The sequence below is a fragment of the Microcaecilia unicolor genome, chromosome 1, assembly GCF_901765095.1.
Source record: "Microcaecilia unicolor chromosome 1, aMicUni1.1, whole genome shotgun sequence".
Classification (NCBI taxonomy): domain Eukaryota; kingdom Metazoa; phylum Chordata; class Amphibia; order Gymnophiona; family Siphonopidae; genus Microcaecilia; species Microcaecilia unicolor.
In genome coordinates this window covers 550390743-550415252 of record NC_044031.1, presented here as the reverse complement: position 1 = coordinate 550415252, position 24510 = coordinate 550390743, and the positions used below count along the sequence as shown (strand labels likewise).

The window sequence follows — 24510 nt, the reverse complement described above, 5'->3', positions numbered from 1 at the left end:
CAACGTTCTTTGGCTGGCTGGCTGGGTGCGTAACATCCTGATGTCAGCAAGCCTCCAGTGTTCTCTTCCCTCTCACTGTTCCGCCCTTGTGTAAAGACTTAATGATGTCAGAGGGCGGAACAGTGAGAGGGAAGGGAACGCTGGAGGTGAGCTGACGTCAGGATGTTCCGAACGAAAGCAACTGAAGGCAAGTAGGCAACGAACGCTGTGCTGGATGGGAGGACAGAGTCGCGGGACATCGAGGGGAGGGCAGGGCAGAGGAGAATCGCTGGACATGGATGGGATGGGAGGAGAGGAGAGAATCATGGGACACGGATGGGAGGGTGGGGAAGAGGAGAATCGCTGGACATGGAGGGGAGGCCAAGGGGAGGTCTGACATTGCTGCCTGGATGTCTCAGCTCCATCTGAAACTAAACATGACCAAGACTGAGCTTCTCATCTTTCCCCCAAACCAACCTCTCCTCCTCCCCCATTTTCTATTTCTGTGGATAACACTCTCATCCTTCCTGTCTTATCAGCTCGTAACCTTGGGGTCATCTTCGACTCCTCCCTCTCCTTCTCTGCACATATTCAGCAGACTGCTAAAACCTGTCGTTTCTTTCTCTATAATATCAGCAAAATTCGCCCTTTCCTTTCTGAGCACACTACCAGAACCCTCATCCACACTCTTATCACCTCTCGCTTAGACTATTGCAACTTGCTTCTCACAGGTCTCCCACTTAGTCATCTCTCTCCTCTTCAATCTGTTCAAAATTCTGCTGCATGACTAATATTCCGCCAGTGTCGTTATACTCATATTAGCCCTCTCCTCAAGTCACTTCACTGGCTTCCTATCCATTTCCGCATACAGTTCAAACTCCTCTTACTGACCTATAAGTGCATCCACTCTGCAGCTCCTCAGTACCTCTCCACTCTCATCTCTCCCTACATTCCTCCCTGGGAACTCCATTCACTGGGTAAATCTGTCTTATCTGTACCCTTCTCCTCCACTGCTAACTGCAGACTCCGTTCCTTTTATCTTGCTGCACCATATGCCTGAGGCGGTACATCAAGCTCCATCTCTGGCCTTCTTCAAATCTAAGCTAAAAACCCACCTTGTAGATGCTGCTTTTAACTCCTAACCCTTATTCACTTGTTCATAACCCTTATTTTATCATCCTCACTTTAATATTCCCTTATCTCTTGTTTGTCCTGTTTGTCCTAATTAGATTGTAAGCTCTGTCGAACAGGGACTATCTCTTCATGTTCAAATGCACAGCGCTGCATACGTCTAGTAGCGCTTTAGAAATAAGTAGTAGTAGTAGAGGTCAGAATTGCGGGACACGGAGGGGATGGGAGGGGAGGGAAGAATTGCTGGACATGGAGGGGAGGGCAGGAGAGAGGGGAAAAATCTCTTAGACGAGAGCCTTCCTAGGGCCCGTTTCATTTTGGACGAAACGGGCTGGGTTCCACTAATCAAACATATAAACGGCGAGTGACCGACTCACTCGCAAATGCGCAGTAGAGACTTCCCTCTCTGTCCCGCCCCCGCGTCAATACGTGATGACGAGGGCGGGACAGAGAGGGAAATTGCGCCGCCGAGGTTGATACCGCTTCCCCCCCCACCCGCCCACTGAGGTCGCCGCTACCATTACCCCCCCCCCCCCAGCCCGGGCCCTCTCTCCGCTACTAAACTTACACATCCATTCGCCGGAACGCAGCACGCACATCAGCTGAGCTGCCGTCGGCCCTTCCTTCCCTGCCTATGTCCCGCCCTCGCTGACGTTACGTCACAGGAGGGCGGGACACAGGCAGAGAAGGAAGGGCCGACGGCAGCTCAGCTGATGTGCGTGCTGCGTTCCGGCGAATGGATGTGTAAGTTTAGTAGCGGAGAGAGAGAGGGCCCGGGCCGGGTGGAGGGATGGCGGCGGCGACTCCGGGGGGGGGGGAACGGTAGCGGTGGTGACCTCACGGGGAGGGAGGGAGGGGGGGGAAGGAAGGAAGGAAAACCCCAATACCAGCCCGTTTTTACGGGCTCAACGGCTAGTTATATATAAAATGTGTGTGTGCATGTGCACTTTGAGACAGAGATTAATAAACATCTCAAATAGTGTCAGTGATATTAGGGAGTGCAATTTTTCAAAGCCAATTACTTGAATACACTGGCTCAGTACATGCAGTCTACCATGGCACATGTGCTTTTAGCTGGACTGTGAATAGATTTTTACAAAGGCGTGTTTAGAGCTGGTATGTTTATTTCCCATTGAAATTTCTTCCATGTAAAAGCCAATGCAAAGTCTGTTGGTTCTTTATACTCATCTACAATTTTCAAAGGGAAAAGCACTTCCCCTTTGAGGACAAGGTAAAAAGTACATAATTGCTAGGAAGGTAAAGTTCCTAGATGGAAAGAAGGACTGCTTCATGGAGCAGCTGGTTCAGGAACCAACAAGAGGGGGAGCAATTCTAGATCTAGGGCCAGATGCACTAAACTTAAAGAGCCCTTAACAAACCATTAACGAGCAAGTAGTAAACCCTGGCATGCACTAAACACTTTTTTCCGATGACGGTAGCAGCTAATGAAAACGGAATGCAGATGAGCAAATCATGTAGAAACCCTATTGTAATGAGATGCACTAACCTTTTCCGATTGCCTTAACGCTGGAAAATCTAACCAGAGGTCTGTACGGGATTGAAAAAATTATTAAAATGTAAAAAAAAAAAATCAGGGGGCTAAAACGTCCTTTATGGATGTTCTTCACTATATAAAAAAAAAAATCAAACAGGCTCCGATGCTGTTTTGATAAATGTTCGATAAAGACTTCATACAACTTAAAAAAGTGGAAAAAAAATCCAAGTGCTCATCCTTTTTTTTTTTTTTTTAACAAAACTATTAGTGGGATTTGAACCCGCCACCTCTGGATTACAAGATCACTGCTCTAACCACTGGGACACAACTGTACTTACTGGGATGTTCCTCCCTTACTTCCAGGTCTCTCAGCTGAGTGAAGTACAGCCAAAAAGGACGTTTTTATTATTGCGGGGGGAGGGGGGGGGAGGCTGCCCAAAATGGATGTTTTTTTTTTAAGCAAAGCTTTATTAAAAAAAAAATCAAACAGGCTCCGATGCTGTAGGCTCTTTTTTGGACATCATTCAACCCCGGAATAATAAAAATGTCCTTTTTGGCTGTGCTTCACTCAGCTGAGAGACCTGGAAGTCTCTGAGCCAATCACAGCACGTTTAGCTGAGCTAAACACGCTGTGATTGGCTCAGAGACTTCCAGGTCTCTCAGCTGAGTGAAGCACGGCCAAAAAGGACATTTTTATTATTGCGGGGTTGTTAAAAAAACAGCGCGTTTAGCTGTTACCAGTATCAGCTAAACGCGCTGTGATTGGCTGAGAGAGACCTGGAGGGAGGGACGTCCAAAAAGTTTTGATTTGTGTCCTCTCACGTCCCGATTTTCTGGGCTGGAAGGCTCCTCCGTATTGTCAGGTTAGTTTTTATTCTCTTGCCTCTGAACTGTACATTAGCTTGTAGCCTGTAAAAAGAACGTCTTTTTAGAGGGAGTTTTTTTTATAGTGAAGGACGTCCATCAGGGGCGTATCTGGAATCCGGCGGTAGGGGGGGCCAGAGCCAGAGAGGGGGGGCACATTTTTGCCTCCCTCCCCCCCCCGCCGCCGCCGCCGCCGCCTCCTCTCTCCACCCCCTCCCCGCCGTCAACCCTCCCCCGCTGCTTACTTTTGCTGGCGGGGGGCCCCAACCCCCGCCAGCCGAGGTCCGACCCGCAATCTCCATATTTCGTCTTCCTCCGTGGCCATGTGCTTCAAGGAAGTAACGCTGCAGTGCTGATTCGTTGAATCCAGTTCGGCGTCTGACGTCGCAGCACGTCAGACGCCGAACTGGATTCAACGAATCAGCACTGCAGCGTTACTTCCTTGAAGCACATGGCCACGGAGGAAGACGAAATATGGAGATTGCGGGTCGGACCTCGGCTGGCGGGGGTTGGGGCCCCCCGCCAGCAAAAGTAAGCAGCGGGGGAGGGTTGACGGCGGGGAGGGGGGCCAGGGCGAAATCTGCGGGGGCCCAGGCCCCTGTGGCCCCACGCAGATACGCCCCTGACGTCCATAAAGGACATCCTTGGCATGCGCAGAGCAGCCAGCATAACGCTTGGCTGCTCTGCGCATGCTCGACCGGCTGGCTATCTGACTGTTTAACAACAGAATAGAGAATGCAAGTGAGCTACAACGAGCAGCTCATTTGCATTCCTATTCCTTGATGCATGCCCGTTCCTTACCGATTCGCTAAGGGAATCGGTAAGGGAAGGGCTCTAACGATTGATTAGTGCATCTAGCCCCTAGTCCTTAGTGGACCACAAGATCTGGTGCAAAAAGGTAACGGTGCTAAGGCCAATTGACAACAGTGATCATGATCAAATTTGATTTAATAACAAGTAAGTTACACACAGGAACGTCACTATATTAGCGTTTAATTTAAATTCTTATGTTTTTAACTTTCAAAAAGGAGGCTATGATAAAACAAGGAGGATGGTACAAAATAAACCAAAACAAAAAACAAACCTTAGGGGAACAGCTACAAAAGTCAAAAGTTTACATTATGAATGAATATTCAAAAATACCATCCGCCCAAACAAGATATAATCCATGTATTGAAAAGGGCAGAAGGGAAGCCAAACAGCATGGTTAAAAAGTGAGATGAAGGAGGAGGCTATTACAGCTAAAAGAACAACCTTTAGAAACTATAGAAGGATCCAAATGAAGATAATAAGAAATAGCATATGGAGTGGCAAGTCAAATGCAAGGAGCTGATAAGGAAGACGTGGAGGGGCATAATCGAACGGTTTTCCTGGGGCCGTCCTTGCAGGACAGCTCCGTGAAGGGGCGGGGAAACCCGTATTATCGAAACAAGATGGGCGTTCAGCTTTCGTTTCGATAATACGGTCGGGGACGCCCAAATCTCAACATTTAGGTCGACCCTAGAGATGGTCGACCTAAATGTTGAGATGGTTGTCCTTAGTGATGGTCGTCCCCGGTTTTCGGCGATAATGGAAACCGAGGACGCTCATCTCAAAAACAACCAAATCCAAGTCATTTGGTCGTGGGAGGAGCCAGCATTCATAGTGCACTGGTCCCCCTCACATGCCAGGACACCAAGCGGGCACCCTAGGGGGCACTGCAGTTGACTTCAGAAATTGCTCCCAAGTGCTTACCTCCCTTACCTTCGGTGCTGAGCCCCCCAACCCCCTCCAAAACCCACTCCCCACAACTGTAAACCACTACCATAGCCCTAAGGGGTGAAGGGGCACCTACATGTGGGTACAGTGGGTTCGGGTGGGTTTTGAAGGGCTCACATTTACCACCACAAGTGTAACGGGGGGGATGGGCCTGGGTCCCCCTGTCTGAAGTGCACAGCAGTATCCACTAAAACTGCTCCAGGGACCTGCATACTGCTGTAATGGAGCTGGGTATGACATTTGAGGCTGGCATAGAGGCTGCCAAAAATTGTTTTAAAAATTTTTTAGGGTGGGAGGGGGTTGGTGACCACTGGGGGAGTAAGGAGAGGTCATCCCCGATTCCCTTTGGTGGTCATCTGGTCAGTTCAGGCACCTTTTTGAGGCTTAGTTGCAAGAAAAATTGGACCAAGTAAAGTCGGCCAAATGCTCGTCAGGGACGCCCTTCTTTTTTCCATTATCAGCCGAGGACGCCCATCGCTTAAGCACACCCTGGTCCCAGCTTCGCTATGTTTCTGACACGCCCCCGGGAACTTTGGTCATCCCCGCGTTGGAAAGCAGTTGAGGACGCCCAAAATCGGCTTTCGATTATGCCGATTTGGGCGACCTTGGGAGAAGGACGCCCATCTCCCGATTTGTTTCGGAAGATGGGCGTCCTTCTCTTTAGAAAATGTGCCTGAAAGAGAAACTTTGAAAGGAAGCTTGCCTCCAAGGAAAAAAATACATAATAAAAGCTTTTTTTTAGATACATTCAATGCAAGAAACTGCTAAGAGAAAAGGTTGGACCACTAGATAATCAAAGTGTAAAAGCGGCACTCAAGGAGGTTAAGGCCATAAGAGTTTAAATGAATTCTTTGCTTCAATCTTCACTGAGGAAGATGTAGGGGAGATACTCGTGGATTTAAGGGTGATGAGTCTGAGGACCTGAAATAAATCTCTGTAAATCTAGAAGCTATTAATAAGGCATTGACAAACTAAAGAGTAGCAAATCTCCTAGACCGGTTGGTATACATCTGAGAGTATCGATAAAACTAAAAAAGGAAATGTGTAACTTATCTTTAAAATCAAGCATGGTGCCTGGAGTATGGCCAATATAATGCCAATTTTTAAAAAGGGTTCCAGTGATGACTGCAAATTATAGACCAGGGAGCCTGACATCAGTGCTGGACAAAATGGTAGAGACTATTATAAAGAAGAAAATTACAGAATATTATATAAGCATGAATTTAATGGGACAAGCAAACATGGATTTAGGCTAGGGAAATTTTGCCTCACCAATTTGCTACATTATTTGAAGGTATGAATAAGCATGTGGATTAAGGTGAGCCAGACAGTTGATATTATATATCTGGATTTTCAGAAGACATTTAACAAAGTACCTCATAAATGACTTCTAAGAATATTAAACAGTTATAGATAGGAGGCGGTGTCCTATTGTGAATTAAGAACTGGTTAAAAGATAGGTGGCCAAACAGGTAGAAAAGGCAATGGCGAAAGTTAGAAGGATCCATGGATGCACAGGGAGAGGAATGGCCAGCAGGAAAAAGGAGGTGGTAATGCCTCTGTATAAATCTCTGGTGAGACCTCATTTAGAGTACTGTGTTTAATTCTGGAGACCACACCTTCCAAAAAGTTATAAACAGGATGGAGTCAGTCCAAAGGTCTTCATCATAAAGCATATGGGAGAGACTTAAAGATCTCAATATGTATACTTTGTAAGAGGAAATATGATAGAGACATTTAGAAACATCCGTAGCATAAATGCAGAGGAGGCAAGTGTCTTTCTATTGAAAGGAAGCTCTGGAATGAGGAGACATAGGATGAAGTGAAAGGGGACCGACTTAGGAGTTACCTGAAGAAATAAATCTTCACGGAAACATTGGTGACTTAGTGGAATGGCCTCCCAGTGGAGATGGTGGAGTTGAGGACTATATCTGAATTCAAGCAAGCATTGGATATGTACAGTGGTGGAAATAAGTATTTGATCCCTTGCTGATTTTGTAAGTTTGCCCACTGACAAAGACATGAGCAGCCCATAATTGAAGGGTAGGTTATTGGTAACAGTGAGAGATAGCACATCACAAATTAAATCCGGAAAATCACATTGTGGAAAGTATATGAATTTATTTGCATTCTGCAGAGGGAAATAAGTATTTAATCCCTCTGGCAAACAAGACCTAATACTTGGTGGCAAAACCCTTGTTGGCAAGCACAGCGGTCAGACGTCTTCTGTAGTTGATGATGAGGTTTGCACACATGTCAGGAGGAATTTTGGTCCACTCCTCTTTGCAGATCATCTCTAAATCATTAAGAGTTCTGGGCTGTCGCTTGGCAACTCGCAGCTTCAGCTCCCTCCATAAGTTTTCAATGGGATTAAGGTCTGGTGACTGGCTAGGCCACTCCATGACCCTAATGTGCTTCTTCCTGAGCCACTCCTTTGTTGCCTTGGCTGTATGTTTTGGGTCATTGTCGTGCTGGAAGACCCAGCCACGACCCATTTTTAAGGCCCTGGCGGAGGGAAGGAGGTTGTCACTCAGAATTGTACGGTACATGGCCCCATCCATTCTCCCATTGATGCGGTGAAGTAGTCCTGTGCCCTTAGCAGAGAAACACCCCCAAAACATAACATTTCCACCTCCATGCTTGACAGTGGGGACGGTGTTCTTTGGGTCATAGGCAGCATTTCTCTTCCTCCAAACACGGCGAGTTGAGTTCATGCCAAAGAGCTCAATTTTTGTCTCATCTGACCACAGCACCTTCTCCCAATCACTCTCGGCATCATCCAGGTGTTCACTGGCAAACTTCAGACGGGCCGTCACATGTGCCTTCCGGAGCAGGGGGACCTTGCGGGCACTGCAGGATTGCAATCCGTTATGTCGTAATGTGTTACCAATGGTTTTCGTGGTGACAGTGGTCCCAGCTGCCTTGAGATCATTGACAAGTTCCCCCCTTGTAGTTGTAGGCTGATTTCTAACCTTCCTCATGATCAAGGATACCCCACGAGGTGAGATTTTGCGTGGAGCCCCAGATCTTTGTCGATTGACAGTCATTTTGTACTTCTTCCATTTTCTTACTATGGCACCAACAGTTGTCTCCTTCTCGCCCAGCGTCTTACTGATGGTTTTGTAGCCCATTCCAGCCTTGTGCAGGTGTATGATCTTGTCCCTGACATCCTTAGACAGCTCCTTGCTCTTGGCCATTTTGTAGAGGTTAGAGTCTGACTGATTCACTGAGTCTGTGGACAGGTGTCTTTCATACAGGTGACCATTGCCGACAGCTGTCTGTCATGCAGGTAACGAGTTGATTTGGAGCATCTACCTGGTCTGTAGGGGCCAGATCTCTTACTGGTTGGTGGGGGATCAAATACTTATTTCCCTCTGCAGAATGCAAATAAATTCATATACTTTCCACAATGTGATTTTCCGGATTTAATTTGTGATGTGCTATCTCTCACTGTTACCAATAACCTACCCTTCAATTATGGGCTGCTCATGTCTTTGTCAGTGGGCAAACTTACAAAATCAGCAAGGGATCAAATACTTATTTCCACCACTGTACATAGGATGTCTAACAGAGAAGAAGTGATAGTGGATGGCATGGATAGTCAGACTGCATAGGTCATTTGGTCGTTATCTGCCTTCAATCTTCTCTGTTTGTTTCTATTGCTGAATTTTTTGCTACAGATAGGCGAAATTCCTAAGGCAATAGTAAAACCAATTTTGAAGGCTCCACTGAGGGATAGGATGAGCTTTGCTAATTATAGGCCAGTGCCTAATCAACCAACTTTGAGAGAGTTTTTAGAGTGGTCAGTTTCTCTATATCTGAGTTTATAAGCTGGATGAAGGTCAATCAGGCTTCATCCGGGATAAGCAGCATAAAATGTATTGTACTGTTTTGGGATCTTGTGACCTGGATTGACCACTTTTGGAAACAGGATACTGGGCTTGATGGACTTTCAGTCTGTCCCAGTATGGCAATGCTTATGTTCTTATGGTCTTATAAACTGTGCTTCTTGCAATGTCAGATTCAGTTTTAAGCTTTTAGAAATTTGTTCTTTATTGTTATCCATTATTATACAGCACAAACAATATAATATTTGCAATTTGTAGATTGTAAGCTCTTTGAGCAGGGACTGTCTCTCTTTGTTAAATTGTACAGCGCTGCGTAACCCTGGTAGCGCTCTAGAAATGTTAAGTAGTAGTAGTAGTAATTTGTAATAATCTTCAAACCATTACCTCTATTAACATAAGTTGAAATTACTCTTATCACTTTTGACCTAAACTTTAAAGAAATATAGATCCAAGAAAAGGAAATTAGGAGTATGTGCTTTTAATATTAGACATCTCCTTGGCTTTGATTTGGTCAGTCATGACCTTTTAAAGACCAGGTATGCTGAACTTGGATAGTATGGAACAGTTCTAACCTGTATTTCCCTCATTTTGGTTTGGAATCGCATGTTCAACTGTTAGTTTTCCATATTCAGTTTTCACTATGCTGCATCCAGGGCTTGAAGTCCTATCTGGATTTTTGTTCTTTGAAGATGGTAGTGATTTATTTTATCATCCTTGGATTATTGCCATGCTTCACTTCTGAGGAGCCAATGACTACAGTACAATTCAAAATGGAGCAGCTGGTTTGGGGGAGGGGTCAATATTCAAAGCAATTTAAATGACTAGGAGAAGCTCCTGACCATTTAAATCATTTGTACCCATCTCCATGACAGCCAGAGACTTACAGGAACTACAAAATTTAGGCAGCAGCGCAGACAAGGTGTACTCCAGGTCACAAGCTCCCCAATGTTCTAGTCTATTCCTGGGTTGTTGTTTTTTTATAGCCAGGGTAGCCCCAAGATGATTGGGTTTATGGTTGTCTGAAGAACGTACAGGACAGTCACCTCCCCGTGAAGGGCCTCAATTCTTAAGTGTAGGGGAACCATTCTGGCTTTATTATGACCCTGAATATTCCTATATACTGAGAAAACTGGAATAGCCTTGGGGAGCTCCTGGGTAGGAATATAGTAGTGGCGAACAAGGGCCTCATCAATAAAGTTCCCCCCTGTGCTGGAATCGATGAAGGCTTCAGCAGTGCTGGTCTAACTCTGAGGAGATGGGAACTAGGAGTTGAGTGCGGGGAGTTCAGACAGAGGGACCTAGTGCTGTGTCCCCAGCCAGAGCTAGGCCTGAGAGTTTTCCAGAGTTGTTGAGGCATTTTAGTGCATAATGCCTTTTTTCGCCACAATAGAGGCACAAGTTCAGCAACTGGCATCTCAGTTTCTCCTGTTCAGTGAGGGGGGAGAGGTCCACTTGCATTGGTTCCCGTGGTCATTGGATGAAGTATCTTTAGTTGACATGCGGGGAGGGGGGGCATGTTGGAAATTGGGTGCTAGATGAATCATTCTGCAAGAAGATTGCCGCTCCTGAGCTCACTCTCAGAACCGGATGCCTACTTGGTTGCAAAGGAAAATGAGGTTCCGTCCTGTGTGAGTGTGCAGGTGAAAGGGGATCCGGGAAGGCACAAAGAAAGGGGGTACAGGGAGCCAGGGAATCCCAACGGGGCAGATTTCATGTGCACAACACCCACATTCAGAAAGCTGGGCTACCGGAGGCAGAGAGGTTGGCTGGGTTAAGGAAGAAGGGGAGGAACTACCAGTCCCAGAATCCTTCTCTTCCTCACCCGGCTGTGCAAGAGTTAGGAGAGGAGATAGAAGATTGGGAAATGGTCTCTGAGGAAGGTGATGAGGGCCAGCTGGAGAGATTGGGGGCGGGGGAAGTTGGAGAGGAGGATAAAATGGAGATTACTGAAGGGCTAGGAGAGGAACAGATGGAGATTGGAGCCCTGGCTCAAACCCAAAAAGCTGCTGTAAGAGGGTGGCTAGCTGTACATTGGAGAGACTGGTGGAAGACCGGAGGAGAGAGGCTGAGGCACTGGGGGAAATCTCTACTAAAGAGGAAACAGGTGCAGCCTGTGGGAGAGAAAGAGAGCTGGGCACAATTGAAACCCCAGCCTGAACCAGGTGGGAATAAAGCTATGTAACCGTGCTGTAAGAAGGTGCAAGAAAGACTGTGTAAACTGTTGCATACTAAAAAGGTCTGGGCTGCAACCTACCAAGCTATTGGGTTTTCCCCTCTGATAATGTACTGTTCCCTAAGTGATGTAATCTGAGCTAAAGTGAAGTGAAGTTATATGGACTGTTTTTGAACCTGAGTTTGAAGTTATATGGACTGTTTTGAACCTGAATTTGACTGTGTTGAACCTGAATTGTGCTCTGGGCTGCTGGCCTAAACAACCTGGAGTGAAGGGTGTTTTGTTTGATTTGAAACAAGAAAATAAAAGCTCTTACTTATAAACATTGGGCTTTGAATGTGCCTCTGTGAAAGGAACGGAGGGAGGAGGAAGTCCTGGGAGTTCGCAGGGCCTGGAGCCAAGGCTCAGAGGAGCCAGATTGCTGTGGAGTGAATGCAACAGTCGTGTGGAGGAAGAGGCAGCTAAGCAGGGTTGAGCCTGGCTGGGTCCTGGATGGGCGACCCAGCTACACCTGTTAGTTCATCTTTAATCTGGGGTGCTAGCCCCTGCCAGAAGACTGCCACAAGGCTACAATTGTTTCACTCTGGCTCTGAGGCCAGAGTATGAAACTGATTGGCATAATTGCCCAGTGTTTATGATCCTTGTTGCAGCTTGAGGAGCTTGGAAGCTGCAGAGGAGGCTTTACCAGGTTCCTGAAAGACATAAGAATAACCATACTGGGTCAGACCAAAGATCTATTTAGCCCAGTATCCTGTTTCCAACCGTGGCCGATCCAGGTCACAAGTACCTGGCGGAAACCCAAATCATGGCAACATTCCATACTACAAATCCCAGGGTAAGCAGTTGCTTCCCATGTCTGTCTCAATACAGACCCACATCATATAATGTAATGTTCCCTGCTTGCGCAGGTATGGGCATCTGAGGAGATGGCGGCCATCTTGGATGTGGGCATCTCCAGGATAGGGCGGCCATCTTAGAGGTGGGCGTCTTAGGAAGGGGCGGCCATCTTGGAGCTGGGCAGCCTCAGGAAGGAAGTCCATATTTGAGCTTGAGGACGTCTCTGGTGAAGGCAGCCATCTTGAAGACAACTGTGCATGTTTGGGCCTAATTCCTGTCCTATTTAAAGCTCTGCCTCCAGTCCTCCCATGCTTCGGCTTCTACTCTGTTTCATGGGTAGTTGCAGTGCTTCTGGATCTACTTCTGTTTGCTGTCTGGTATTTACCTTTGCCTGTTCCTGGATCTGCTACTGTTTGGTGCCTGGTATTGACCTTTGCCTGTTCCTGGATCTGCCACTGTTTGCTGCCTGGTAGTGACCTTTGCCTGTTCCTGGATCTGCTACTGTTTGCTGCCTGGTATTGACCTTTGCCTGTTCCTGGATCTGCCACTGCTTGCTGCCCGGTACTGACCTCTGTTGGCTCCTGGTCCTGCTTCTGCCCGTTGCTTGGCCGTGCCCCGTGGACTTTGTTCTGGACTCAGTTCTCTCTGCTGTTTGCTTCCCACACCTGGGGGGTTCAACCCCTGGGGAACGGAGGGGGACACAGGGGGAACTCGGGGTTGGCCGACAGCTCGGTGAGGAATCCTCCTCCATCGGGCACAAGAGCTCACACGTCCACTGGATGAGCCTGACATATAAAACCTTAAGAAGCATCACCATCATTCTCCCTCCAGGCACTCTGCCCATACCTCCCCTGCATCAACGTCCTCGATATATGGAAAATGTCCATGTTGCAGTGACCGCTCTCCAGCTCATTTCTCACCAAGAGCCTTTGAGATATCCTACACCTGCACAGCCTACAACTCAGGCTGCATTCACACCGCTTTCTCAGCCAGTACTGACCCTACTCTTCACGAGGAAATCTGGGCTATGCTCAAGAGGGAGCTTTCAGGGCCACTGTATTCACAGTTTATACAGGCTTACAGGGTGTTTGCACCAGCCTGTCAATGCATTGGACAGACAGTTACGGGAGAGGTCCCACACGCCAGCTCAGTGTCAACTGTCCCATGTAGCATGAACCCGACTGATGTATGCGTCAACATCGCTAAAGGAGCTTTCTCCAACGTTGGAGACTCATCTGCCGTGACCCACCTCAACACAGAGCTGAAGCTGTAGTTGTCATTCTCTTCCAGGCACTTCCTATGAAGAGCCGGACTCTTCCGGTACTTTGAAGAGTTGGACTCAGACCACACCTGGGAGACAGATCAAGACCCACATAACCTCTCAGCTGAGGAATCCTATGGCTTTCCATCTGATCCTAGTCTTCTACCTGAGAGACATAGATCTTCTCCAGAGAGTATATCTTTTCCTGGCTTTGTCTGAGAGATGGCTCAAGCCATACCTTTCAAATTAGAAACAGAAGAAGAACAGAACTTTTTGAAGTTCTAGATTAAGATTCTCCTCCTAGAGAGGGCATCACTGTTCCTCTTCACTCAGTTATGAAGAATATTGTACTTAAAAACTGGGAGACTCCAATATCAGTTCAGGTAGCCCCAAAGAAAATATACACAATGTAGGATTTAAAAAATCCACTGGATTTAAGAAAACACCTCATTATTCCTTAGTTGTGGAATCTGCTTTAAAACGCACTTGCAGTACAAGATTATCAAATTTATTCCACAATTTATTTAAAATCTCTAATATAGAGTACTCTATCTTTCACAGAATTCCTTCCCCCCCCCCCCCCCACCCAAGAAAGTTGAGGAATTCCATAAACTTCACAGAAGACTTCTCAACTGTTGTAAATATCTGGCAAGGCAGGCCTTTGATCTCTCTTCACCTACTTCTGCCTTAGCAGTGGCAACGTGATATCTCACCTGGCTCAGGGTCTCTGTTCTCGAATCTGCTGTCCAGGAGCATCTAGCAGATGTCCCTTGTAGTGAAGAAAATGTGTTTGGTGACAAAGTTGAGGAAGTAGCCAACCTAATTAAAAAAAACCATACAGATACTATTAAGACTCTATCCAGGCCATCAACATCTGCTGCTGCTTCTTCTAGGAGGATATCAACACTCAAATTACTACATGTCTAAGTGTTGTTGTACTCCGAATCCTCCTCTACGTCAAAGGATTACATCGCAATGTTGCTGTACAAGGCAGCAGCGGGGTCAAAAAACCCAGACACCCTCTCAACCTAAACAGTCTAATTTTTGACTCCTTCCTAGAGAGCATTGCCATCATACAGTTGTCCGTGCTAAGCAACCTACCTGTTAGAGGGAGACTTAGTCTCTTCCAATAGAGGTGGCCTCTCTTAACCTCTGACTGTTGGGTGCTACATACCATTCACTGTGTTGGTAAAGAAAACCTCCTAACTATCCACTGAAAGAGTCTTGTTTCAACTCCAAATGAAATTACTTTTCAAGAACAGCTTTCTGCCTTTCTCCGGCAGAATGCAATAGAACCAGTTCCTCCACTGGATAGTGGTCGAGGGTTCTATTCCAGATATTTTCTCATACCAAAAAACAGAGGAAGAATATGTCCAATTCTTGATCTACGAGACTTAAACAGTTGTCATGCTACAACTCAATGATTGACTTTGCTCTCTAGATTTCAAGGAGGCAAACACATACCCATTCTCCCATCACACAGAAAGTTTCTCCAGTTTCACTGTGTAACTCTGCACTATCAGTATTATCAATGATCTTACCATTTGGCTTGACCTCTGCTCTTCCGAGTCTTCACAAAATGTCTGATAGTGGGGTATTCACTTCTTTCCCTACCTGGATGACTGGTTAATCAAGGCAGGCTCACAAGAGTTGGCAAACACCTTCATTCAGTCCACTATAAAGCTGCTAGAACGCCTCAGATTTGTGGTCAATTACCCCAAATCACATCTTCAATCAGTTTAGACCTTAGAGTTCATAGGGGCTCTCCTCGATACTACTCGGCAAGGCCTTCCTTCCTCAACTGAGGGCAAACAATATACTACATCTCACCACTCAGGTATTCAAGTCCACCCAAGTATCAGCTCATCATATGTTCCGCCTACTCAGTCACATGGCTTCAACAGTCCAGTTAACCCATTGGCTCGTCTCCAATTCCAAATTCCTCAGTGAACACCCTCCTTTCAGTGGTCCCAAGCCATGGGATTACTATCAGCTCGTATTTGGATCACTCCTTAACTACACCACTCTCTATTGTGGTGGATGGTGTCTCAGAATCTTACCTGGGATCTTCTGTTCCAAGCTCTTCCAAATCACAAGGTCCTTACCACAGATGCATCCCTGACAGGTTGGGGAGCACATCTTGATGGTCACCATGGGAGAAAAGATGTATCAATCTGCTGGAATTATGAGCTTTTTGGAACGCTCTCAGAACTTTCCAGAACCATATCCTCGGTCAGGTAATATTCACACAGACAACCAGGTAGCGATGTATTACCTGAACAAACAGGTTCTTATCATATCTGTTGCCAAGCAATCCAGATATAAACTTTGGCAGCTTCTTAAAACATCTTTCTATGAGCTGTTTATCTAGCTGCCAAACAGAATGCTGTAGCAGACAAACTGAGCAGAGTCATTCAACTCTATGAATGGTCCCTCAGCACCTCTGCAGTTTGATCAATATTCCAGCAGTGGGGGACCTCAGCAATAGACCTCTTTGCTTCTCCTCAGAACTACAAGCTTTCCCACTTTTGTTACCGACTGCATGCTCCCAACCGTGCAGGCAGCACCTCTGTAGTTTGTCGAATATTCCAGCAGTGGGGGACCTCAGCAATAGACCTCTTTGCTTCTCCTCAGAACTACAAGCGTTTCCAGTTTTGTTACCGACTGTATGCTCCCAACGGTACAGTCTGAGATGCCTTCTTCCTTCGCTGGGGAACTGAACACCTGTAAGCTTATCCCCCACTACCTCTCATAGGGAAAACTCTTCTCAAAGTGTGTCGAGACCAGAGGACCATGATTCTAATAGCTCCCTACTAGCCATGCCAAATCTGATTACCTCTTCTCCTAGAGCTATCGTTCTGGGAACAATTGACGTAAGATCCTTTTTCTAACCCTAATAACACAGAATGAAGGATCTCTCCTTCAACAAACCCTCTCTAGCCCTAACGGCTTGGTTCCTAATGATGTAGATATACGTTCCTTAAACCTTTCTGACCCAGTCTCTAGGATACTCCTAGCCTCTAGGAAACCACCTACACAGAAATGTTACTGTTTAATGTGGAAAAGATTTTCTTTCTGGTGTGCAGCCAGAGCACTTGATCCTACTACAAGCTCTCTACCTACCCTTATGGAATAGCTCCTCCACCTTTCGGATTCTAGCCTCAAAACTAACTCAGTCAGAGTACATTTTGGTGCCATCAGTCATTTCACTCTAAGGTTGATAACAAGTCAGTTTCAGTTCATCCCTTAATAATTGGATTCATGAAACGTTTATTTCATACCAAATCTCCAGTGGCATGGGATCTGAATGTCATCCTAACAATTCTCCTGAAACCTCCATTTGAACTGATTTGGTCCTGTTCTCTAAAGTTCCTCACATATAAGGTAACGTTCTTAATAGCTCTTACGTCTGCCAGAAGGGTCAGTGAGCTTCAAGCCCTTGTGACTGACCCACCTTACGCCATGTTCTATCAAAATTGGGTTGTATTCCAAACCCAGCCCAAAACCCTTTAGAGTTAAATCTCAGTCAATCCATTGTACTACCTGTCTTCTTCACTAAGCCACACTGTAATCATGGAGAACTGGCAAGGCATACCTTGGACTGGAAGCGTGCTCTAGCATACTATCTAGAACGTACAAAACCTCATAGGAAGTCCTCCCAGTTTTTTGTGTCCGACCCTAATAAGTTGGGGATTCCCATCACCAAATATACTATCTCTACTTGGCTGGCTGACTATCCAGCTTATTTTCGAAGGAGATTGCCGGCCATCTTCTGACACAAATCGGGAGATAGCCGGCGATCTCCTGAACCCGGCCAAATCGGTATAATGAAAGCCGATTTGGGCCGGAACCAACTGCTTTCCATCGCGGAGCCGGCCAAACTTCAAGGGGGCGTGTCGGTAGGGTAGTGACGGTGGTTCGGGGGCAGGATGGGGGCATGGTCACGAGATGGCCGGCTTCACCCGATAATGGAAAAAAGAAAGCCGGCCTTGACAAGCATTTCGCCGGCTTTTCTTGGTCCCTTTTTTTTAGGACCAAGCTTCAAAAAGGTACCCCAACTGACCAGATGACCACCGGAGGGAATCGAGGATGACCTCCCCTTACTCCCCCCCAGTGGTCATCAACCACCTCCCACCAAAAAAAAAAATTTTTTTGACAGCCTCTATGCCAGCCTGAAATGTCATACCCAGCTCCCTGACAGCAGTATGCAGGTCCATGGAGCAGTTTTTTGTGGATGCAGTGCACTTCAGGCAGGTGGGCCCAGGCCCATACCCCCCTACCTGTTACCTTTGTGGTGGTAAATGGGAGCCCTCCAAATCTCCCCCAAAACCCACTGTACCCATATGTAGGTGCCCCCCTTCACCCATAAGGGCTATGGTAATGGTGTAGAGTTGTGGGGAGTGGGTTTTGGGGGGCTCAGCACACAAGGTAAGGGAGGTATGCACCTGGGAGCAATTTTTGAAGTAAACTGCAGAGCCCCCTAGGGTGCCCGGTTGGTGTCCTGGCATGTCAGGGGGACCAGTGCACTACAAATGCTGGCTCCTCCCACGATCAAATGCCTTGGATTTGGCCGGGTTTGAGATGACCGGCATCGGTTTCCATTATCGGCGAAAACCGATGCCGGCCATCTCAAACCCAGCCATCTCTGACATTTGGCCGTCCTGAACCATATTATCGAAGCGAAAGATGGCCGGCCATCTTTTTCGATAATACGATTCCGGACTGCTCTTTGCAGCGCCGGCCATATAGATGGCCGGCGCTGTTCGATTATGCCTTTCTATATCTCCTACATGTATACTCAGGCTGGGCTGACCCCTTCATGGTTGAGTCGCCACAAACAGTGTAAGAGCCATGGTGACTTCAGTAGCCCATTTCTGCTCTGTCTCCATTGAAACAGGAAAAAAGAGATGATAATGCCCTTGTATAAATCTCTGGTGAGACCTCATTTAGAGTACTGCATGCAATTCTGGAGACCACACCTACAGAAAGATATAAACAGGATGGAGTCAGTCCATATGGCGGCTACTAAATTGGTAAGCGGTCTCTGGCATAAAACATATGGGGACAGGTTGATGAACATCAACATGTATACCTGGAAGAGAGGCAAAAGAGAGAGGATATGAAAGAGACATTTAAATATCTCAATGGTAATGTACAGGAGGTGGGCCTCTTTCAAATGGAGGAAAATTCTGAAATGAGAGGGCATAGGATGAAGTTAAGAGGAAATAGGCTTAGGAGGAATCTACTTTTTCATGGAAAGGCTAGTGGATGTGTGGAATGGACTCTTATTCTGTGTCAGAATTTAAGAAAGTGTGGGACAGGCACGTGGGATCCCTTAGGAAAAGGAGGAGTTAGTAGTTATTGAGGAAGGACAGTTTCGATGGGCCATTTGGCCCTTATCTGCTGTCATGTTTCTATGTTTATATGACATTTGCAAGGCGGTTACTTGGTCTTCTATCTACACCTTCACTGCTCTCTACTGTCTGAAGTAGCATTCCAGGCAGGATAGCCAGTTTGGACAAGCAATCCTGCAGAATCTTTTTACTAGTAAAAAGTCAACTCTGCCCTCCGGCCCTTTTTTTCCCACTATGCTCACTATCTCCTTAGTTGCAAAAATTGATTTATATTGTGAGCCTGGTCCCACATGTGAGAATATTATCCTGCTTGTCTTTGGAGAAAGCTAAGCTACTTAACCTGTAGCAGATGCTCTCTGAGGACATCTGGCATATATTGTAACATCCCTCCCACCTCCCCTTGGAATTGTCGTCATAAGGGCGGATGCTGAGGCAAAATGCTGACAGCATGTTGTTTTGTCCATGGTTTGTTGGGTTTTTTTTGTTTTTTAAATGTCATCCCTTCTGACGGTGCCTGAGCCAATCAGTACTTAGGCATTGATACAAAAGGTGACATTTAGCAATGAGCTGTGAATTACTGCCGCAATTTTTACAAGGCAAGAATTTGCATGCTCATTGCTTACAGCATATTGAGGTATTTTTGGAGTGTTAATTTTGTGTTAGAACTGTGTACTGAGCTGGCTCTACTGCAAGGCTTTCTGCATCAGTCTCTTTGCCAGCAGCACACTTTTCCCCATTTCTATAACCTTCTCACACCTTGTCAGCATCCCCCACTCAACTCATGGTTCTACTGGCTCTCCTCGTTTCTGCTTGTCGGCATGCCTCTCCTCAACTCACTGCTTCCACTGGCTTGTTCTCTCCTCGTTTCCGTGACTAGAGCAGATTCCATATCATCAAGCAGATCAATCCATAGACTGGTGGGTTGTGTCCATCTACCAGCAGGTAGAGATAGAGAGCAATCTTTTGCCTCTCTATATGTGGTCATGTGCTACCAGGAAATCCTCAGTATTCTCTCTATCTAGCAGGTGTGTGGTCACACGCAGCAGCTCTGGCTTGGTCTCCACGCCTATTTACTTAGGCTTTGTTGAGTACCTGGGGTTGAGGGCTCTTCGTGAGCAAGTGCAAACCTGGTGGTGCCAGGTCCCTCCTTTTCTCCCCCCTCCCGCTGGCTCCGTTAAAAAAACAAAAAAAAAAACAATCTTGAAGCAGAAAAGATTTTCCTTGCAGCTGCTCACTGAGACACAATTTGTTGCAGCTCGGAGCAAGAAGCGGGTAATTTTACCTTTTCCTAGCGGGTAGGGGGTTCCCCGAACGTTTCCCTCGTGGATCATGGTGTCGGATGGTAAGGGCGCGAAAAAGCGCTCCCCGGACCGCGATCGCGCGGCTAGTGGGGAGGCGCGGGGATCGGAGGCAGAGAAGCCCTTTTTGGACGCCCTTCTGGACTTTGCTGATTGAGCCGGTTTTTCTTCCGCTGGGGCGTCGGCGGATTTTCCCGCATTAGGTACCCATCCCCCGATGTCCGCCCTTCCGACGTCAGCCACCCATGCAGCTCGGACGGCCTTTGGTATGGCCGCCTTTGAGTTGGGCGGCGGTAAGAAGATGGCGAAGTTTAAGCGCCATGCTTCCCGCGCGGCCCCTTTGCGGAGTGATGCGCCGGACGCCATTTTGGATGCGCAGCGCGCCTCTTCTCTGCTCTATAGAGTGGAGGTTGAGAGTTCCTCTAGGGCTGTGGCCCAGGTTGCAGAGGTGCACAAACGAGGGGGGGGGGGTTTCTCCCGAGTTTATTTTGTTGCTGCATCAGGCCTTTCAACTGCAAAATGCTGCTCCTGCTCCCCTGTCAGATATGAGGGAAGAGGCTTCCCTGATCAAGCGCCCTCGGGTGGATCTTCAGGCCTTGGGGGACGCTGTCTCCTCTGATGTAGATGAGGGCAGCGTTTCTGAGTTCTCCCAAAGGTCCCTTGAGGATTCTTTGGAGGAGACTGATCCTCGCCCTGATGGGGGAGATGACCCCTCTACAGCGCGCCTTTTTCGCTCAGAGGAATTCCCTAACCTGTTAATTCAGGCTATGAGCATCTTGAGTATTTCCTCTCCAGAGGAAGGCCCTCCTTCAGCCTCGGCGGGTTCCGCTATTATGTTGGGAACCAAGCACCCTTCCAGGACCTTCCACATCCATGAAGCCATGAAAACTCTAATGTCGGCTCAATGGGATTCTCCAGAGGCGAGCCTCAAGGTAGGCAGGGCCATGACTCATCTGTACCCTCTGCCAGAGGGTGAACAGGAGGCCTTGCGCTGGCCGGCAGTGAACTCACTAATCACTGCGGTGACAAAAAAGACGGCTTTGCCGGTGGAAGGTGGCTCTGCCCTTAAGGATTCACAGGACAGGAAATTGGAAGCGGCCTTAAAGTTAGCCTTTGAGGCGGCCGCCTTGAGTTTTCAGGCCTCGGTTTGCGGCTCCTTTGTGGCCAGGGCATGCCTGACGGTGGTGCAGCGGGCCTCCCCCTCGGATCCTTCCTTGAGGGCGGATTGGCCGGTCCTGGAGTCGGGCTTGGCTTACTTGGCAGACTTGCTGTATGATGTTTTGAGAGCCTCGGCTAAAGGTATGTCTCAGACAGTCTCTGCCCGTTGATGGCTATGGCTTAAGCATTGGTCAGCTGACCATGCCTCCAAATCCCGCTTAGCCAAGTTGCCTTTTAAGGGCAGGCTGCGCTTCGGGGATGAGCTGGACAAGATCGTGACGGATCTCGGCAGTTCTAAAGGCAAGAGGTTGCCGGAGGTCAAGGTAAGGGCCAGCGGTGCTCGCCCTGGTTCCTCTAAGGGCTGTTTTCAAGAAGCCCGTCGGTATCGCCCGGGCAAGTCGGGCTCCTCCTCCTCCTTCAAGCAGAGGTTCTCCCCAAAGCAGCATTCCTTTCGCAGAGACCGCCGCTCAGGAGGTTTTTTTTTTTTTTTGTTACATTTGTACCCCGCGCTTTCCCACTCATGGCAGGCTCAATGCGGCTTACATGGGGCAATGGAGGGTTAAGTGACTTGCCCAGAGTCACAAGGAGCTGCCTGTGCCTGAAGTGGGAATCCAACTCAGTTCCTCAGTTCCCCAGGACCAAAGTCCACCACCCTAACCACTAGGCCACTCCACTCCATCCACGTCCTCTGGTCCTCCCCCAGGGTCTGGTACCCAATGACGGGGCCCTGGTCCATGGGCCAGAGCAGATAGGAGGAAGGCTGTCCTCTTTTCTGGGCGAGTGGACCAGGGTAACTTCAGACGCTTGGGTTCTAGAAGTCATCAGAGATGGCTACAAGTTGGAGTTCTGCCGGCCCCTGAGAGACGGGTTCGTGAACTCTCCCTGCAAGTCTCCCTCAAAGTGGCAGCAGTTCAGCAGACTCTGGACAACTTGCTCCGCCTTGGGGCGGTGGTCCCAGTGCCCTTACAGCAGCGTGGCACAGGACGTTACTCCATTTACTTTGTGGTGCCAAAGAAAGGAGGCTCTTCTCGGCCTATTCTCGACCTCAAGGGAGTCAATCAGGCCTTGCGAATACGGCATTTCCGTATGGAGACTCTCCGCTCCGTGATTGCTGCGGTACAAGAAGGAGAATTCCTGGCATCCTTGGACATCAAGGAAGCTTATCTGCACATTCCCATCTGGCCACCTCATCAGCGCTTCCTGCGCTTTGCAGTGCTGGGCCAGCACTTCCAGTTCAGAGCCCTCCCATTCGGGTTGGCTACAGCTCCGCGGACCTTCTCCAAAGTGATGGTGGTCATTGTGGCTTATCTCCGCAAGGAAGGAGTGCAAGTCCATCCCTACCTGGACGACTGGCTGATTTGAGCTCCCTTCTTTGCGGAGTGTGGGAGAACGACGGACAGGGTCATTGCTCTTCTGAGCTCCCTGGGATGGATCATCAACCGGGAGAAAAGTCAGCTGCATCCGTCTCAGTCCCTGGAGTATCTGGGTGTTCGGTTCGACACCCAAGTGGGCAGAGTGTTCCTGCTGGACAACCGGAGCCTCAAGCTTCAGGCCCAGGTGGGCCGGTTCCTAGCCTCCTCAGCTCCTTGGGCTTGGGATTATGTGCAACTGTTGGGCTCCATGACGGCCACGATGGAAGTAGTGCCCTGGGCCAGGGCCCAAATGAGACCACTACAGCACTCTCTTTTGCGGCACTGGACTCCGGTTTCGGAGGATTACGCAGTTCGCTTTCCCCTGGACCCGGCTGTGAGAAGGGCGCTAAGGTCAGACAAGTTGTCAGCCGGTATGCCTCTCACATCCCCGGAGTGGACTGTCATTACGACGGACGCCTGCTTGACAGGCTGGGGAGCCCACTGTCTAGGAAGGACAGCGCAGGGGATATGGTCGCCGGCGGAGGCGAAGTGGTTCATCAACCTCTTGGAACTTCGGGCCATTCGGTTGGCGCTTCAAGCGTTTCTTCAGGTACTGATACTGAAGCCGGTTCGAATCCTGTCAGACAATGCCACGGCCGTGGCCTATGTCAATCGCCAGGGAGGTACCAGGAGCGCCCCCCTAGCCAGGGAGGCCATGAAGTTATGCCAGTGGGCAGAGGCGAATCTGGACCAGCTGTCGGCGGCTCACATTGCGGGAGTCCTGAATGTCGAGGCGGACTTTCTCAGTCGCCATACCTTGGATCCCGGAGAGTGGCAGCTGTTTGCCTGGGTGTTCTCAGAGATTACGAAGCACTGGGGCATGCCGACCTTGGATCTGATGGCGACCTCGGCCAATTGCCAAGTGCCTCACTTCTTCAGCAGAGGACGGGACCCTCGATCTCTGGGGGTCGATGCTCTTCTCCAGCAGTGGCCGGTACAGGAGCTTTTCTAAGTGTTCCCACCTTGGCCTATGCTGGGCAGAATTCTCGGCCGGGTGGTGAAACACTCAGGCCAGGTGGTCCTGGTGGGTCCAGACTGGCCCAGACGTCCTTGGTATGCGGACCTGATCTGGCTTTCTGTGGACAGTCCTCTGCGGCTTCCAGCGGAACGGGGCCTCTTACATCAGGGTCCCGTGGTGATGGAGAATCCCTCCCCTTTTGGTCTCACGGCCTGGCTCTTGAGCGGAAGCGGCTGAAGAAGAAGGGCTTCTCGGACAAGGTCATCGCCACTATGCTGAGAGCACGGAAGCGTTCTACTTCTACTACGTATGCCAGGGTATGGAGTACCTTTGTATCATGGTGCGAGGCAGGATCCCTGCCGCCTTTCATGGCGCCAATTGCCTCAGTGTTGGCGTTCCTGCAAGAAGGTCTGGAGAAAGGCCTGTTGCTCAGCTCTCTTAAGGTCCAGGTAGCGGCTCTAGCTTGCTTCAGGAGTCGCCTGAAGGGTGTTTCCCTGGCTTCTCAGCCAGATGTGGTGCGTTTTCTCAAAGGGGTTAATCACCTACGCCCTCCTCTGCACTCAATAGTGCCTACGTGGAATCTCAATCTGGTGCTGCGGGCCTTGCAGAAGCCGCCCTTTGAGCCATTATCACGGCTGTCTCTGAAGGACCTGACGTTGAAAGAGGTCTTTTGGTGGCAATCGCTTCAGCCAGGAGGGTTTACGAGCTCCAGGCGCTCTCGTGTAGAGAGCCATTCCTGCGGTTCACGGAGGCAGGAGTGTCTATTTGCCCAGTGCCTTCCTTCCTGCCCAAGATTGTTTCTCGCTTCCATGTGAATCAGCAGCTTTGTCTACCCTCCTTCCGTAGGGAGGATTATCTAGAAGAGTATCATGCTCTCAGATGCACAAGTTATCAGATACTTGGAAGTGACCAACGATTTCCGGAAGTCGGATCACCTCTTCGTGCTGTTCGCGGGCCCCCGTAGGGGTCTTCAGGCATCTAAAC

The 24510-nt window shown here is 48.5% G+C and overlaps 1 protein-coding gene across 1 annotated transcript in view; it reads left to right on the top strand.

The window, feature by feature from the left end:
• RGS22 (regulator of G protein signaling 22) overlaps window positions 1-24510 on the top strand; it is a 399161-nt gene that overhangs the window by 23855 nt on the left and 350796 nt on the right. The gene's annotated exons all lie outside the window — the stretch shown is intronic.